Below are 16,652 nucleotides of genomic sequence, written 5' to 3'. Positions count from 1 at the left end.
GGAAGAGGGTGGGAAGATGATCAGCTCAGTCTTAGACATGTTAAGTTTAAGAAAGCGCTGGGACATCCACGAAGAGACAGCAGAGAGACAGTTGGAGATACGGGTAAGGAGCGAGGGGGAGAGCTCAGGGATGGAAAGGTAAATTTGAGTATCATCTGCATAGAGATGATATTGAAGGTCAAAGGAGTTAATGAGTTCACCTAAAGAGGATGTATATAGGGAGAAAAGGAGAGGTCCAAGAACAGAACCTTGGGGAACTCCTACTGTTAGTGGAAGTGGAGGGGAAGAGGAGTCATGAGAGGACACAGCGAAGGAACGATCAGATAGGTAGGAGGGTAGGTAGTGTATATATACACACATTCTCAAGATCCATTTTGTAGGAAAATCCAACTATATAAAGCCATAGGTTCCCAAAACGCGGTCCTCAAGGCACCCCAACAGTTCAGGTTTTAGAGATATCCATGGTTTGGGAACCTCTTTCTTTATATAGTTGGATTTTCCTACAAAATGGATCTTGAGAATGTGTGTATATATACACTATCTACCCTCCTACCTACCTATTTGAATTAAACACTAATAACACAGCTTATCTTGACTCATGAAGTTGCAGTATACATGTCAATCCAGTAGTTTGTGCACTAATAAGCATCTTTTTGTCTTAATCCCTGAAGGAAAAACTGCAAATATTGTTTACAAAGACATTTAGTGATCAATGTCTACAATATAAAATATACATCTCAATATTAGATGCCACTACTGTCTTTGTAAAATTAATTCCGCTGAGCAATAACATATCCATGCACAATAACAGACATGCCCTCCCCACACACACACACACACACACACACACACACCTTCATATGACTTGCTTAAAACTATTAGCATTTGCCTGTGTGGTAGACTGCCTTTGGGTAGAATTCATTGAGCCGCCATAAAAAATGTTAAAGCATCTATGCGCATTTCCATTCAACACGCAGTTCAATTAGAAAATGCTTATTCCGGCATTCGTGCGGTAATTCTTTCTGGTAGTATTTGTGTTAGGTGTGGGTGAAATCAGCATGTACCCCAAAAATATTGAATAACAGTATGTAATTTTTTTGCGTTCTTATAATGTGTCAAATGGCTGTTGCATACATTTTTCAAAAATAGTGAAAAATTATAGAAAACAAGTGGTTTTTCTGCAAAGTAAATGCTCTAGGTCAGTGATTCCCAACCTCGGTCCTCAAGGCGCACTAACAGTCCTGGTTTTAGTGATTTCCATGATTGTACAGGTGGTTTAATCAAAATAACTGAAGTACTAATTAAGTCACTTGTGCTCAAGTATGGCTATCCTCAAAACCTGCACTGTTAGTGTGCCTTGAGGAACGTGGTTGGGAACCCCTGCTCTAGGTGTATAAAAATGACTGTGTAGATATTTGTTTCATTTTAAGCCACTTTTAAAATGTGTTAAACACCTGTAACTCCCACTGCAAGCTTAAAAGCTTATGTTCCGTTCATACAGTACCCCCTTATACCTGTTCAACATCTTATAACCCATTATTCTGCATTTTGCAGAATTTCACCCCCAAAATAACATGTCATTATTGGCCAAATTAAGCTAATTACAAACTTTTAAGTGCCTAATTAATCATTAAGGAGGGTGTCCCAGTGTTTCGGAACAAAGTTCCTACTCATTTCTATCTTAAAATAGGGATTTTCCCCAACTTTTCATCTGCTCATGAGGTCTTGAAAAAAGACACATTAACTCAAATTGAGAATTAACACACATTATAATTTAATAGCTTAAAATGTGCCAGTCTTCTGTAAAAAGTCACATTTACACACATAAATGGGTTATCGTGGCTAATTGAATTTGTCCTTTTGACTGACTGTCAGCCATGTTTTATAACCTACAGAGAGATTTTGAAAAAGAGATAATTTGTAGACAGTTATAAAAGTGCCTTAAATATTGCTCCCCTTAAATTAAAAATACATGCTTAGCGCCACGTTTTTTTATGCCATTTATGTTTCCAAATCAAAAGGTGATGCAGGTGCAAATAAAGCCAATTGCTGTATAACAACCTTGATTAGGATATAAGCTCACAGCGGCACTGCAGTGGGATTGATTGTGACAGCTGACGCAACATATCTGACTACAAATTACTTCTATTTTTACTGACTGATATTTGCTTATTCCGAGTTCCAAGGGAAGCTAAACTGAGAGGTTGGTTTGGGTCTACTAGAATAATACTTTCCATGTTTTATTGCATTAGACAGTAATTCCATTATCTCCAGTTTATGTTACAGCATTGTGTTGCATTGTGCTCCATTATCACTGTTTTCCTACATGCTGTTTAAATGAAGCACTGTTTAAAGAGGACTATGTTGGCCACATTTATTGGGAGAATAATATTATAAATATTTTATTAACATTGGTGTAATTGTGAAATACCCATACACTTAAAGCACCAGAAAAAAAAATGACACTATCAATTAAACATTTATTAAAAATACATTAATAAATTAATTTAATTTATTAAAATGCTAATAAGCAATGCTACAATGAGCCATCTAGTGGTAAGTATATATCCAATTCATGGGTTTAAGGTCTGTAGATATCTCAGTCTACCGGAACATGATAGTGTTTCTGCTAGGCTTTTAGCGGGCTGCCGCGCCATGCCCGATTTTAAAGGGGTAAAATGCGTCCTGCACTATTAGCAGTGCCCTGCTAAAACAGTCTGCCCTGTGCCTTCCCCCACCTGTGGGCCTCAATGTCCCGCTGGTGGGAAAAGTAGCGGGGACCGTTCTAAGTCCAGGGAATAGATGCCGTGCGCAGGCCATCTTTTTTCACAGTGTGGGGAGAGCTTGGGGCAGTGTCCGGCAATGGGGGGGGGGGGGGGGGTAGTTTTAGACCTGAAATACTATAGGTGAAAATATACAGTTCTTTAAAGGTGAAATTAATGATATAAAATAAATAACTTTATTAGATAACCATATTAGAAACCACTGCAAGCTTTCAAAGTGTTAAAGTCCTCTGTCTGGTGTATGACCACCCTGCTTTCTATACATCTGTCTTCTTATATAATCATTATGATACAATGGGGCTGAGTTGGAAGTGAAGCAAAAATAAAAAAAGTAAAGGCATCAGCAATCAATGGGGCAATTCATCGTTTTGCAGGTGGTTGTCCCAAAAAATCTGTAATGTATGAGAATCTGCAATGTATGGGGTTCACCGATTGCTGAAAAATGAACAGAATCTGTAGTCGGTGAAATTCAACATGTTGAAAAACCTAATTTAATTGGGGCAGTAGTTTGCTAGTGTATGGTAACATACTAGTTATAAAAATTATGAGACTTTCACTACTGGCAGATAAGTTATTTGCTGAAAATGATCTGCAAATCACTGAAAACTATGCATTTGGGATTGAAAATCAGTCTGGGAAATTTCTGAAATCAGCCCTAATAGGGGCGTATCTGTTAAGGAGCAGGACCTATAGGCGCTCCATACCAAAACATTTATATATATATATATATATATGAGATTATATATGAGATTATATATACATATATGTAATATGTGTGTGTCCACACACATACATCTTACTTCCTTGCGCATTAAACAGTCCTTCTAGTTGCTTCATGTTGTGGCGTGACTGTTTAGCACAGAACGTCTTTTCTTATTACTTTTTACCTATAATTGCATCTTATTCGCAAAGTGATGCTAACATGAAAACCTATGCTGATTAAAATAATATGCAACATGCCAATATTGTGTGCAACTGTGGGTATATCTGCATGCGAAATGCTAAGTTAGTGTCACAGCCACTGACACCTGTAACGGAGCATTTTGCATGCAGATATAACCGCAGCCGCACACAATATAGGCATGCCACATATCATATTAATCAGCAGAAGCTGCTTGTGCATGACTGTGAAAAGTTGCAGTGTCTCTCCAGCTCCCCAGTTTCTATCCAGCCTCCTTTTGTCCCTCCTGCCCACAGTCTCTCCAGCCTCCTTGTTTCTCTCCAGACCCCGAGTGTCTTTCCAGCTCCAGCCCCTTTCTGTGTCTCCAGCTCCCCAGTGCCTCTCCAGGCTTTTTGTATCTCTCCAGCCTCCCTGTGTCTCTCCAACTCCATTCTTTGTGTCTCTCAACCCCATGTCTTTCCAGCTCCACCCTTCTTGTGTCGCTCCAGCCCCCCTCCCTGCATCCCCCTAGTGTCTCTCCAGTCTCTTATTTGTTTCTACAAACCCCTCTTGTCACCCCATCTCCCCAGTATCTTTCCTGCACCAGCCTCCTTGTAACTCTACAAACCTGTAATGTTTACCCAGCTCCAGCCTCCCAGTGTCTCCCCAGCCCCTTCTATCTCCCCAGCCCCATTCTGTCTCTCTAGCTCTCTTCTGTCTCTCCAGCATCAGTGTCTCTCTAGCACCAGACCCTTCTGTTTCTTCAGTTGCCCAGTGTCTCTCTAGCCCTTTTCTGTCTCTCTAGCCACCCAGTATCTCTCTAGCTCTTCCCACTACATCAATTCAGGCTGCTTACCTTCTGTGTATTTCGGCTGCTCCTCTTCGCAACGTGGCTCCTCTCTGCTTCCCAGCATCAGAAGTGCAGCGTGGCATGATATAACGACATTATGCACGCTGTGCTGCAATAAACGTAAAAAACTTTTTTTATCCCGCCGGCCGTACATGCCCCTGAGCACTGAAGCCGGCCAGAGTTCCCGGTGGCCGAATCTGCCCCTGAAACTATCTAATATATGGGTGCATATTGGTGAACTGGAAAATCATGAAATCAGGGGAAAAAAATGCAGAATCATGTCTTTTGTGTTTTTTGATTGATGATGTATGGGCCCCTTAACTTTGCACCATGTTGCACTGCAGGTGGGGTAAATTTAAAATGTGTAGAAAGGTTTCGAATTTAAATGGGCATGTCAAAACTCAAATATAAATTGCAGTGTAAAAATAAAGCTGTCCCGTATTTGGGGCTTACATGCAACGCAGCCAGTATTTAGCTATGGTTTGTCCAGGTGCAGTGTTACTTGCTTTTTGTGCTTTACTCCCAGCTCAGAATCAACCTCAATATGTGCAAGAACGATAAATCTGATAAAAGGAGGATATCGGCACAAATACTAATACATCAGGTTTGCGTACAAGTCTGAACAAGGCCCTAGAACGGGGAAGTTAGATGTGGATGAAATGCTCAGCAAGTGTAGGGAAAGCTGACAGCAATAAGTTACTATTATCTTCAACAAACAAAACAGAAGTCAGACTTAAACAGGTCCAGAGAGTAATTTCTTTTTTTTTGTTTTATCAATATTTATCGAATATATGCAACAATTATGGGGATACAGAAAAGAATACGGGGCAACAAGAGGGGAAAAATAAAGGAAACACAAGGAAAGTAAAAACTAAAAAACAGGTTATCTACTGATATCAAACAGACAAGAAATCTCAAAATAAGTCAGGCATCTGAATCCACCAATGAGGGTTCATTTAGATTGAAGGGAGGAGAGGGGCTTCATGAAGTAAATTCTGCAGAGGGTGCACCTTTACCCTCTGTGACATAAGTGCCATGGAAACCACTTCATAATAGGGGAGGAGGGGGCCACGGAGTGAGGAACCTCTTTTGTCTCCATTTCAAAATGAAATTATGTTTTAGATATAACTTTAGCAAACAGGGCGAGGGAGGGAGATTTCCACTGCTGAGCCATGGTGGCCCTAGCAGAAATTAAAATGTGATCGAGAAGGTAGCGGCCAGATTTAGGAACAGTGATGGGGTACCAATGTAAAATTGAGAGAATTTTCTGTGATGTACAGAAAGGTGGAAGAATAATGAGGCAATATAATGTTGTATATAATGGTGTCATTCAGAGTTACGTAGATGACAAATCCCCACAATAAATCCAGATTAACGTAATGTTATACAAGTATCAGTCTGTAAATTATCTGACGTACTGTATATAGTTTACTGAAGAACACTGCTACATTGAGGGATTGTATTTAGATGAACTAGGTCATATTTCTTAAGGCCCCAACACATTAGATTATATTTTCAATGAATTGTCCAATTCCGACGCATCGGAACGTCAGATCGTCAAGTGTGTACGCACTATGTGCACTCCCATGGCGGCGTCTGTCGCATCTTCAGATGTTCTCTACATACAGGAAGATCTGTCAATCTCGTTAATGATTCTCCTCAGTGTGTACCGAACGACCTGGCGATATGGTTACATTATGTTTTTAACGATCAAACCACCAAACAATACAAAATACATTGTTTGGTAGATTGCACAGTGTGTATGCACTAGATAATTTATCCGGGAGTTCAAGGGAAATCGTTGATGACGTCGCATCGTTTGCAAGTTGTCTAGTGTGTACCTAGCTTAACACCAACTCATTATTATGCCAGGTACACACTAGACTGCATGTCGTCCGATCCGGCCGATCTCGACATATCGGGCACATCATCTAGTGTGTACCCGCTATGGCGCTGACGATGCGCTCACCCGTGCATGCAGGTCTGACGGGCGACATCGTTAGCATTGGCCATGCTACCAAATGCAGCATCGCCGTCGCTGCTGGCATCGGAAAGTGTGTACGCATTTGGCGATGCCGGCACCCTGCTGGGTCCCATCACTTACGAAGTCGGTACACACTAGACATCGTCTAGTGCAGTGGTCGCCAACGCGGCACTCGCGAGCTACCGGTAGCTTGCAGGCTTAATTTTGGTAGCTCGCAGCATCGCAAGCACTTTGCCCTGACTGGGAGCCCATGCAGACATGCTGCTGTGAGCTCTCCCTTAGCTGGGGGGCGTGGCTTGACTGGGAACCCGTGCAGGCCTGCCGCTGTGAGCTCTCCCTTAGCTGGGGGGCATGGCCTGACTGAGCCCGTGCAGGCGTGCCGCTGTGAGCTCTCCTTTATCGGCACTCCTGAGCCCCCTTTAGATGAGCCCTCCAGTTACCATCTGGACTGGAACCCGCTCTGTTGGCGATACCACCTGCTGGTCTGCAGACGCGGGTCTCCAGTTTCTCTGCGAGTCCTCCATAGCCGGGGGCCCTGTCATGCTGCTGAAGCCGTGAGCTAAATTTCGGGGCTGGAAGTGTCCCTTCCTCCACCGAAGATCACGGACGTCTCATGCAGAGGCTCTCTGGTCGCAATTGCCCCGTGGAGCCGCTTCCACTTCTTCAGGGGCTGTAGTTTGCTGCTTTTATGTCTCCAGAGTCTCCATCTTGAAACCCACAGCCAGACACCGCATTAACCATTCAGTGCCCTGACAGCTGGATTGGAGTCACTCCACTGGATTTGATACACCTGGCTGTGGGTGAGTGACTTGAGGCTGTGGTTCATCTTCTAAACTTAGAGTGCCATTATTATATTATATCTCCTTTTATTAGCCAGATTTTAGTTTTCAAAAATAAAATGTAGCTCTTCAAGACGTCTAATTTTTCTCAAGTAGCTCCCACCCAATTAAGGTTGGAGACCACTGGTCTAGTGTGTGCCGGCCTTAAAGTTTGTTTCATTTGTATTTGACCTAGAAGAGGCAAAAAAGTGAGCACCCTATTTGCACATTACAAGTCAAACACATATATGGATGCACTACATGTAACATTCTCCTGTGGCATCCTGTTCCTGTACTTAGAGCAGAATTCATGGTTCCATCAATAAAAGTGCAAAATGAAAGCGATATAGTGCAAATCTGCTGTTGTCCTATTACTCGTGTAATAAAATACAGTACCAATGTTCCCTCCATATGATTAGTTTAAACCATAATTGAGGCATAACCAAACAATATTATTATATAATAGCGACAGAAGGTTGTACTTTCAGACGAGGTTTACCTTTGCACAGAATACCAACCTGCACACCTACTGTAGGTACGGAATGGGTATGAAATACCGCTGGCCGGCGGTTCGATTCCCGTCAGCGGCAGCCCGGCATGAGCAGGGTTCGAAGCAGCGGAAGCCTGACAGCGCTGGAAATCCCGATCGTGGAGGTGAGTATCTACTAACCTAACCCCCCTAACCCTAACCCTCCTTAGGGGTGCCTAACCCTAACTTCCCTCCCAAGTGCCTAACCCTAATCCCCCCTCTAAGTGCCTAACCCTAACCACCCCCTTCCCCGCTGCCTAAACCTAAGTCCCCCGGGGGGTGCCTAACCATAAGTCCCCCCCGGGGGTGCCTAACCCTAACCCTCCCTCCCCCTAGCCTAACCCTCCCGGGGGTGTGCCTAACCCTAAGTCCCACCCGGTAGCCCTAAACCTAACTCTCCCCCCCCCCGCGCGGCTGTCCGCTCGCGGCGCCCGGCATCACTACGATCGGGATGCCGGGCGCCGGTCTCCCGGCGTCGGGGAAATGCGGGCGTCTACATCTAGACGCCCGGAATTTCACCCTTGCCGGGATATGACAGTCGGGAAGCCGGCTGCCGGTATTTAGGCAGTCAGCTTCCCGATTGCATACCGTAGGTACAGTTCTAGATTACAGAGGAATCTATCTAGGAGTTGCAGTAGGTTTGCGTTCAGTGCAGCAATCTCATGACACTAGCAAAACCGTATTAGGCTCTCAATGCAGTATGAGCTTTTCTAAAGACATTACAGGGTTAATTACCATTTCCATTATGTCAGTGATCTTTTACAGCTCAATTAGCATCTATTAGATTTTTTGGTGTGTGCAGTGGTCCACAGTAATGTATGTTGATCATGGCATGAAGCACATTTTGATCTTTTTTTTGCTGCCACTTCGACATAGATGGAAAGGGTCAAAGTTAGTCCTGGCTTTTAGCCAAAACATTTTTAACAGCAGATAATTTTAAGTTATACATTATGTAAATCAGTTATGCATTCGGTTTAGATGTCCTTAAAGTTTTGTGAGACATACTGTAATCAATCCTCCATAGCCTTATTCCACTGTGATCAGAACTCGGAGCAATTAAAAAACAAAAAAATGTCACTTTAAAATATATATATATATATGTATCATGGGTTCGATTCCCACTACAGCCCTAACTGTGTGGAGTTTGTATATTCTCCCTGTGCTTGCGTGGGTTTTCTCCCACACTCCAAAAATACTCACGGAGATGCTGGGCTGCCCCCAAGCTATCCCTGCAGTGTGAATAGATGCCATGCCAGACACTGCGGCCCACGGGTGGGGACGGCCGTTTTAGCTTTTCACAGTATAGTGTCCCGTATTCACGTTACACCACAGTATTGCCCCTTATAAACACATTATGCCATGCAGTAATGCCCACCCTTTACATATTATGCCTTGCAGTAATGCCCTTTACACATTATGCCATGCAGTAATACCCAGCTTTTACACATTATGCCATGCATTAATGCCCTTTACACATTATGGCACCCAGTAAAAATAGATTCCAGCAGATAAAAAACTCTCCATATAATTGCAAGCGTGACTCCAGGATCAAAGGGCACAATTGATTGCATGCAAAAAGTCCTAAACAAAATAATCTTGCATGCATGAAATCCCCAGCAACCAGTAATAGTATAAGCAATATCGGTTAGGTGTCAAGCAGCTAGCTGATCTGGATTGTCAGCAGTGGCGGAACTAGAGTGTGGTGGGCCCAGGTGCAAGAATATGCGTTGGGCCCCCGTATGCATTGCCCCCAGTAGTAGTCCCCCTATGCATTGCCCCTAGTAGTCCCTATATGCATTACCCCTAGTAGTCCCCCTATGCATTGCCCCCAGTAGTAATCCCCCCTATACATTGCCCCCAGTAGTGGCCCACCTATTTGCCCTTTAGTGACCTGGGCCTAATGCCCAGGTCACTCTCCCCTATTTGGGGGGCAGATACCTTCAGTTGGGCCTAATGCCCCCTATGTAGCCCGGGCCTTGTGCCCGCCTATGTACCCACAGGCCTATTGCCTGAATTTATCCCACGGACCTAGTGCCCGACAACCCGGGTGGTCTAGGGAGGGGTTAAATACCGGTGGCCCAAGACTGCCTACCGGTATGGTGGAAGAGGCTGAGGGGGGGAGCTTTGTTAGCTCTTTTTCTTTCCACCCCCGCAGTCCTCTCCAGTCCTCAGCTTCATTCATCTGCCGCTGGCCGGTCCTTTCTTCCTCCTTGATCACGCCATCTTCTGGCCTCTTGCGCGGCCGCCAGAACTGTTGCCGAGACGCTCTTCTCTTTGGGAGGTCTTCACTCCTCCCCCTCCGCCGCTGGACTGAACTTTCCCACTCAGCGACGCCTAATACAAGATGCCGCAAGTGGGCGGGGCTATGACGCGGCGAGCCGCGATTGGCTCCTGTTGGCTGCTGGACCGCGAGCCGTGTTTGTCTCACGGCCAGTGCCAAACAACCGCCGTCGCTTCTTGGCTTCCGGGTGGCGAGCTCCACTTAGCTTGCGCCCAGAGCCAAGCTTCTCCCGCCACCACTTTACCGCCTACGCTGGTGGAAGGGACCAGGCGGTCCCTTCACCAGGTACCCACCACGGCTGCTTACCCGGCACTGGGAACAAACACAATGTCCCAGCACCGGCCACGGATGTGTCCCGCAGGGGACACATCTCCTCTACCTGCCCCTGCAGCTGTGCCGAAGCTGGGATCAGACACTTGATCCCAGCACGGCTTTCCACAGCAGCAGCCAATGACAGTCTGTCTAACTCTCATTGGCTGCTATAACAAACAGCGTTCTGTTTTTCTTTTCAGGGCGGCCGGGTGCCGGGGACACGCTGTGCTGCAGCCAGCTGTCAGGGATTGGCCACAGCACAGTGCGTTCCCGGGGACCCGGCTATTTTTTAAAAGTAAGTCCCCAGTGCTCAATCCCGGGTAAAATACACGCTATATCGCGTATTTGCGAACACAGGTGTACGCACAGTTTCACTACGAATTTATGCTAATCCATAGCGATCGCAATACCGCCGCAGCACTACATAAGGAAGCCCACTTCACCTACACGCACATCCGTAATGTTTAGCAAGACTGCAAAAACATTGGTACAATGGAGTACCATCACAGCCTCACGCACAGTTAAGGCAGGTCAGACCTAACTCAGGAATTGCTAACTTCAGTGCACGCTATGAGGCTTCAGGCTGCATATGGTACCGCAGTGACTAATTTATGCACGGCCCTGCAATGCAGTTGAAACGGCTGCCCACCCCCAGTCACCACCCACAAATGGCACTTCCTGTCAATCACTCTGCGATGGGTCTGCGTAGTCACTGCGATCGCAGTCCTGATAGCAATGACTGGTTCGCACGCTGCAATGCGTACTCAGAACTCAACAATCGGCCGATTGCGTGTGTATAAGCAACTGCGTTCCTTGCTGAATCAGGCCTTAATTCATGCATTTTCAAAATAGAGCTTCATCATCAAGACAAAGAACATACAATTCAAAACTAATAAAATGTTACTGAAAGGAGAAAGATATGATGTTTCTAAAGCTTTTAGTATCCCCCAAAGCACTGTGACGGTCACTATAAAGAAATTAAAGAATATGGGAATTTAATTGGAATAGGCCATTCTCCAAAACTGAGCTGAAAGCAATAATTAAAAGAAAAATTGAGGACTCATTCACACATATGCAATGGGAGAATTGCATATGTGTATGAAAACTAGGTGCTTTAAGATACTAATTACATATTTTCTGTGTCCATGTAATATGTTGTGCTTTTACCAATACAATGTATTTTACTATTAGTGCAAATTGATGTATGATACAGTAAATAGATTGTACTGCATTGCAAAATGTAAACACAGCGCTAACCTTTTAGAAATCTGGATTCTGTTAGTTGATCTTAAATTTTGCAATTTTTGCAGTGCATAGACATTTTAGAATGGATTACAGATTTGATTAATTTACATTTATCCTGTTTTATTTTGCAATGTTGCAGCTATGTGTTGCAGTATATGCCATGCTGTACATGGGGTAGATGTACTAAACTTGGACAGAGATAAAGTGGAGAGAGATACAGGGGTCTATGGGTCTGATTCATCAAGGATCACAACTGCAATTACGCACGCAATTGGCCGATTGTTACGTTCTGCGCATGCATCTCAGTGCCAGAAGACATCACTGCGATCGGGACTACGCAGACCCATCTCGGAGTGATTGACAGGAAGTACCGTTTGGGGGGGTCGATGAAACGCAGGTGTGCCAGTGCGTTTGAACGTCGATGCACGGGCGTGCATACGCAGCTTGTGTACTCACTGCGTGGGATGAAGTTTGCAAATTCTGAGTAAGGTCAGAGCTTGTGCAAGTGTGCGTGAGGCTGTGATGGTACTCCATGTTACCGATTTTTTTGCAGGCTTGCTAAGTATTACGGATATGTGTAAGGTAAAGTGGGCGTCCCTATGTAGTGCTGCGTCGACATTGCGATTGCAGAGGATTAGCATATCTGCACAGTGAGACTGCGTGCATAATCGCTATTGCATTCACAGTTGCGATCCGTAGTCAAGCCCTATGTACTAAGCCTTGGAGAGAGGTAAAGTGGACGGAGATAAAGCACCAACCAATCAGCTCCTAACTGTATTATTGAATCACAACCTGTAAAATTACATTTAGGAGCTGATTGGTTGGTACTGTATCTCTCCACGTTAGCTCTCTCCAAGGCTTAGTACATCTCCCCCTATATATATGATCTATTTATCAAACCTAAAATTATGTGAAAACCACTATTTCAACATGGTTTTGACATATTTGATTATCTGTGCTATTTAAGAAATGCTGAATACAGAAGAAATGCTGAATGCAGAAGACCGACATCATCTTACTACTCAATGGGAATGGAGTCTGGACCAGTTCACTCGATAGCTAACACCATCTGAAGGTGGTGTTAGCTGTTTTATCCTCTGTGGAGAGCATCACCAGAAAGGGATATTCTAAACCCGGCCCAGCAGACTTGATGTTCCTCCCCTCTCTCCTGTCACTCATTCTATTCTGTAGATGTGAGGCTTGATAGAACCCAGAAGTAAAGTGATAGCTAAAGCTTTACCTTAATAAAGACTCTTATCAGAGCCCCTGTCTCTGGAGGAGTCCTTAGTTAAATTGCCCTGAAAATTAATCTGTTATCACTGCAATTAAAGTGATGCTTAACATGGGGACAACTGTGATGGGTCATAAATAGATTCCATATTCTTTCAGTTTTATCACTAATTTGAAACATTTTTACTTCATGAATATTGTAAATCAGTGACTGTTTTGAAAGTGTGATATTTCTTTATACACTGACTAATAGCAGAAAAAAGATCTAAATCTCTATAACATGTATTGTATTTTATTTTTCTAGAATGACCACTTGACTTTGGGGGAAAAAGAGAATTTCTTGAATAGTAATTAAAAATTCATTGGACAATTTCAAGGTATGTACATATAAACTTTTGTTTTCATTGGAACATTGGTGGTAGATTAGCAAAATATGTCTAAAAAGAGCTGTTAAGTATACGTTTTACCTGAACACAGAGGCAACCATTTTGTGGACTGATATTGGACTAAGGACCTGATTCAGACCCGCTCGCTAGATGCGTACGCTCGCACCCAGCATATGCAAATACGGCACACACCCAGCAATGCAGGCGATCGCATGGCAAGGCATAAGCACGCCAACTATGTCTTGCGTGCGGTCACTTAGTGTATGCAGACACCCACCAGCCTGTCTTAAGATGCCCACTTGCGCACATCATCTCCGGGAAGTGCATGCCATCATCGGTACATCGGGTACCATCTAATGAGATCGCAGCGCTTGAGGCCGACCATACCCTACAGCAAGCACTGCGATCACTTCAGTGTGAAATACAACCAGGTGATGTGTACTATGACGCTGCCTGTTAATTATGCACACCTCTGAAACGGCATTAAGACACTCAGACACGCCTGCATTCGCACCGCCACTCGCCCGTTTATAATGTCCAGCCCCTGTCACCACCCACAAACGGCCTCTTCTGTCACTCACTCTGCTGGGCTGTTTATGCGCAGCGAGCGAGTGCTTCCCGATCTCTCACACTGGTTCGCACACGCGCACTGCGATCCGTAAGCATTACCAGAACGCGAAAATCGTCCAGCTAAGAGCAAACGCATCCTAGCGAGTGGGTCTGAATCGGGGTACTAATTTTGAAGAGAATGAATACTCAAGTCACTCTCATCCAGTGACATCACTGAAATACATGACACCACTATATATGAACCAGTTCAATGTATACAAGCATTTGAAAATTTAAACTGTACCTACAGTACTTTATTATTCTGAGATATCTGGAGGAATAATAAAGTGAAAGCATAAAATACTGTGCATGAAATGTCCAACATTTGCATATATATATAATCAGTGTAGAATCACTATTAGCCATCCATGTAATACAACGTCCTCAGGCATAACTGCACAATTCCTCAATGTAATGGAATACATTTATTTAGCACTTGTAATACAAGAAGATGGATGTGGGGCCCACGTCTTGGTTTAGTGGTGTACTTTCTGATCACCTTGTAACAACATTTATTTCCCAGAGGACAACTTCAGCAATTGGGTACTGTCTAGTTAGCTCTTTAAAACATTACACTTTAATTTCTGCTGAAATAAAGAACCATCCACTGATTTAACTTGTTGTGGCCTAATTGTTTCAATACAATAAGGTGTAAGCACAAATACTTAATATAGTTTCAGCTTGCAGGGGAGCTGTAATGTAGGCAGTCAGCAACCATGGGTGTGCATAGCAAAGAATGAGGGAACTCTTTATTAGTATTACACTTATATTGTGCTCAAGGCCAGGCCTGGCCAAACTATGGCTCTCCAGCTGTTGTGAAAGTAAAAGTCCCAGCATGCCATGCCACAGTTTAGCATTCCCTAATGGCAAAACTGTGACCGTGCATGCTGGGACTTGTAATTTCACAACAGCTGGGGAGCCACAGGTTAGCCAGGCTTGGCACTGTTTAAAAGGTATTTTTCTCTTTCATCCACTAGGGGACACTGGAGGTGCTTACGCTGGGGTATAGAGGCGTGGATAACTGGAGCCGGCACTTTAAATAATTTTAGTGTGAAGCTCCTCCCTCTCTATGCCCCATCAGCCCTCAGTTTAGAAAATGTGCCTTTAGGAGCTGGTCACTACATGCTGTGCTCCAGCAAATACATTTAATTTTTTTAATTTATTTATAAGCATCTTTTACAGTCCTATAGGTACCCTTCGCCATCTATCTAAAAGGTGGGGTCCGGGTACCTGGCACCCTGGTGTTTAGCAAACACCAGGAAGGAGTGCACAGGGCTCATTACAAGAGCTCCTGACAGCTCCTTTCCGCCACAGCAAGTCTTCACAACAAGAAGAGAAGAGTGCTGACCTGCTGAGAGAAGCCTCCGGGGACACGCAGTGAGTAACAAGCTGCGCATCCCCCGGCTCCTGCCCTCGCTGCCCGGCGCTGACACAGCATGCTGCGCTGTGTCAGGTGTGCATAGCACTGTTAGACAGCGCTGGCAATGTCCCGCTGTCGGCGCTGCCTTGCAGAAGGGGAATTGCTGTGTTAGGGAAGCTGCGTGTACACAGCGCTACACGCGGCTCCCTGCTTCTCCCCTCTCCCCACTGATACACGCGATGTAGCGCGGAGGGGGAGGCAATGGCCACATAGCAGCCATAATGGAGCCCTTAGGGCATGAAGAAGGGGGCTCTCTCTCTTCTGTGCACGGCAAGCGGCTGTGTTAAACAGCGTGGCTGCCGTTTTTTAACTAATACATGCCTGCATCTCTCCCTTATACAGGAAGTGTGCAGCAGATCTGCAGAGGCTGAATTATCTTGCTCCCCAGCCTGGCTACAGTGTGCAGATACAAATTAAGCACAGAAGGCTCTGGTGCTTAATACACTGGGGGTGCAGGGAATCTGATCTGTGGGAAGGGAGTGGGGTGTGCTCCTCCTCTGTGTCCCAAGTCAGCCTTCTGCTTTTCTTTACTTCTGTATATACTCTGTCCCTCTGTGTGTGGTGACTGTGTGTATCCATGTCAAACAGAACAAAGGCGTCTCAAAAGATGTTTGTTTGTTCTAGGTGTAACAACAAACTATCCAAGCCGCATGCTACTGGGTCCACGTTATGTGATGCTTGTATAGCAATTGATCCATCTGTGGCTAATACTACCTCACTTGCGCCTACATGGGCCGCTGACATGGTAGGAGTAATGACGGATTTAACGTCTGAGTTAGCTGAGGCACGGAAGTCTCAGCCTCCCTGGGTTGCTGGGCTAACCAAGTCTCTTGACACCCTGGTACAAGTTATGGGTACAGCTGTGTCTGCACCCTCCACTTCCCTACAAGGACCGACACAAAAGCGTCCTTTCTACTTCAGGGTCCATAGGGGGTCCACAGGGTTGACCTTGGGGTTATAGCTGGAACAGGATCCATGGGCACCACACAGTTAAGCTTTTAGCTCCCAGGATGCACTTGGGTCCTCCTCTAGACCCCGCCTCCGAGCCACAGGCACCTCAGTGTAAGCTGGTGCCCGGCCGGAGTCGGTCACCGCGCAGGGGGGCTGCAGGAGCAGCCCCCAAAAGCTTTTATTTTAAGTTAAATTTTATTTATTTTTAATCTATTTTTACTACAGACGGCAGCGAAGGGCTGTCTGTACAGATGCCCACGCTGCCGCTCTGATCCCCGACTGGCGCCGCGACGCCAGTACTGATCTGGGGATCGCGGCGGGAGGACAGAGTCCGTACTAGCCGGACTCTGTCTACCTCCCAGGACTGCTGCCGG

At 45.0% G+C, this 16,652-nt stretch overlaps 1 long non-coding RNA gene across 1 annotated transcript in view; it reads left to right on the top strand.

The window, feature by feature from the left end:
• Window positions 1-16,652, top strand: part of LOC148535340 (uncharacterized) — a 121,011-nt gene that overhangs the window by 46,663 nt on the left and 57,696 nt on the right. The window contains exon 2 of the long non-coding RNA XR_015875778.1: window positions 13,217-13,289. This is a non-coding gene — a long non-coding RNA (uncharacterized LOC148535340). The remainder of the gene's footprint in view (window positions 1-13,216; window positions 13,290-16,652) is intronic.

Source organism: Taudactylus pleione, unplaced genomic scaffold (genome assembly GCF_031769625.1).
Source record: "Taudactylus pleione unplaced genomic scaffold, aTauple2 ptg000053l, whole genome shotgun sequence".
Taxonomy (NCBI): Eukaryota; Metazoa; Chordata; class Amphibia; order Anura; family Myobatrachidae; genus Taudactylus; species Taudactylus pleione.
This window is presented reverse-complemented; position numbering and strand designations above follow the sequence as displayed.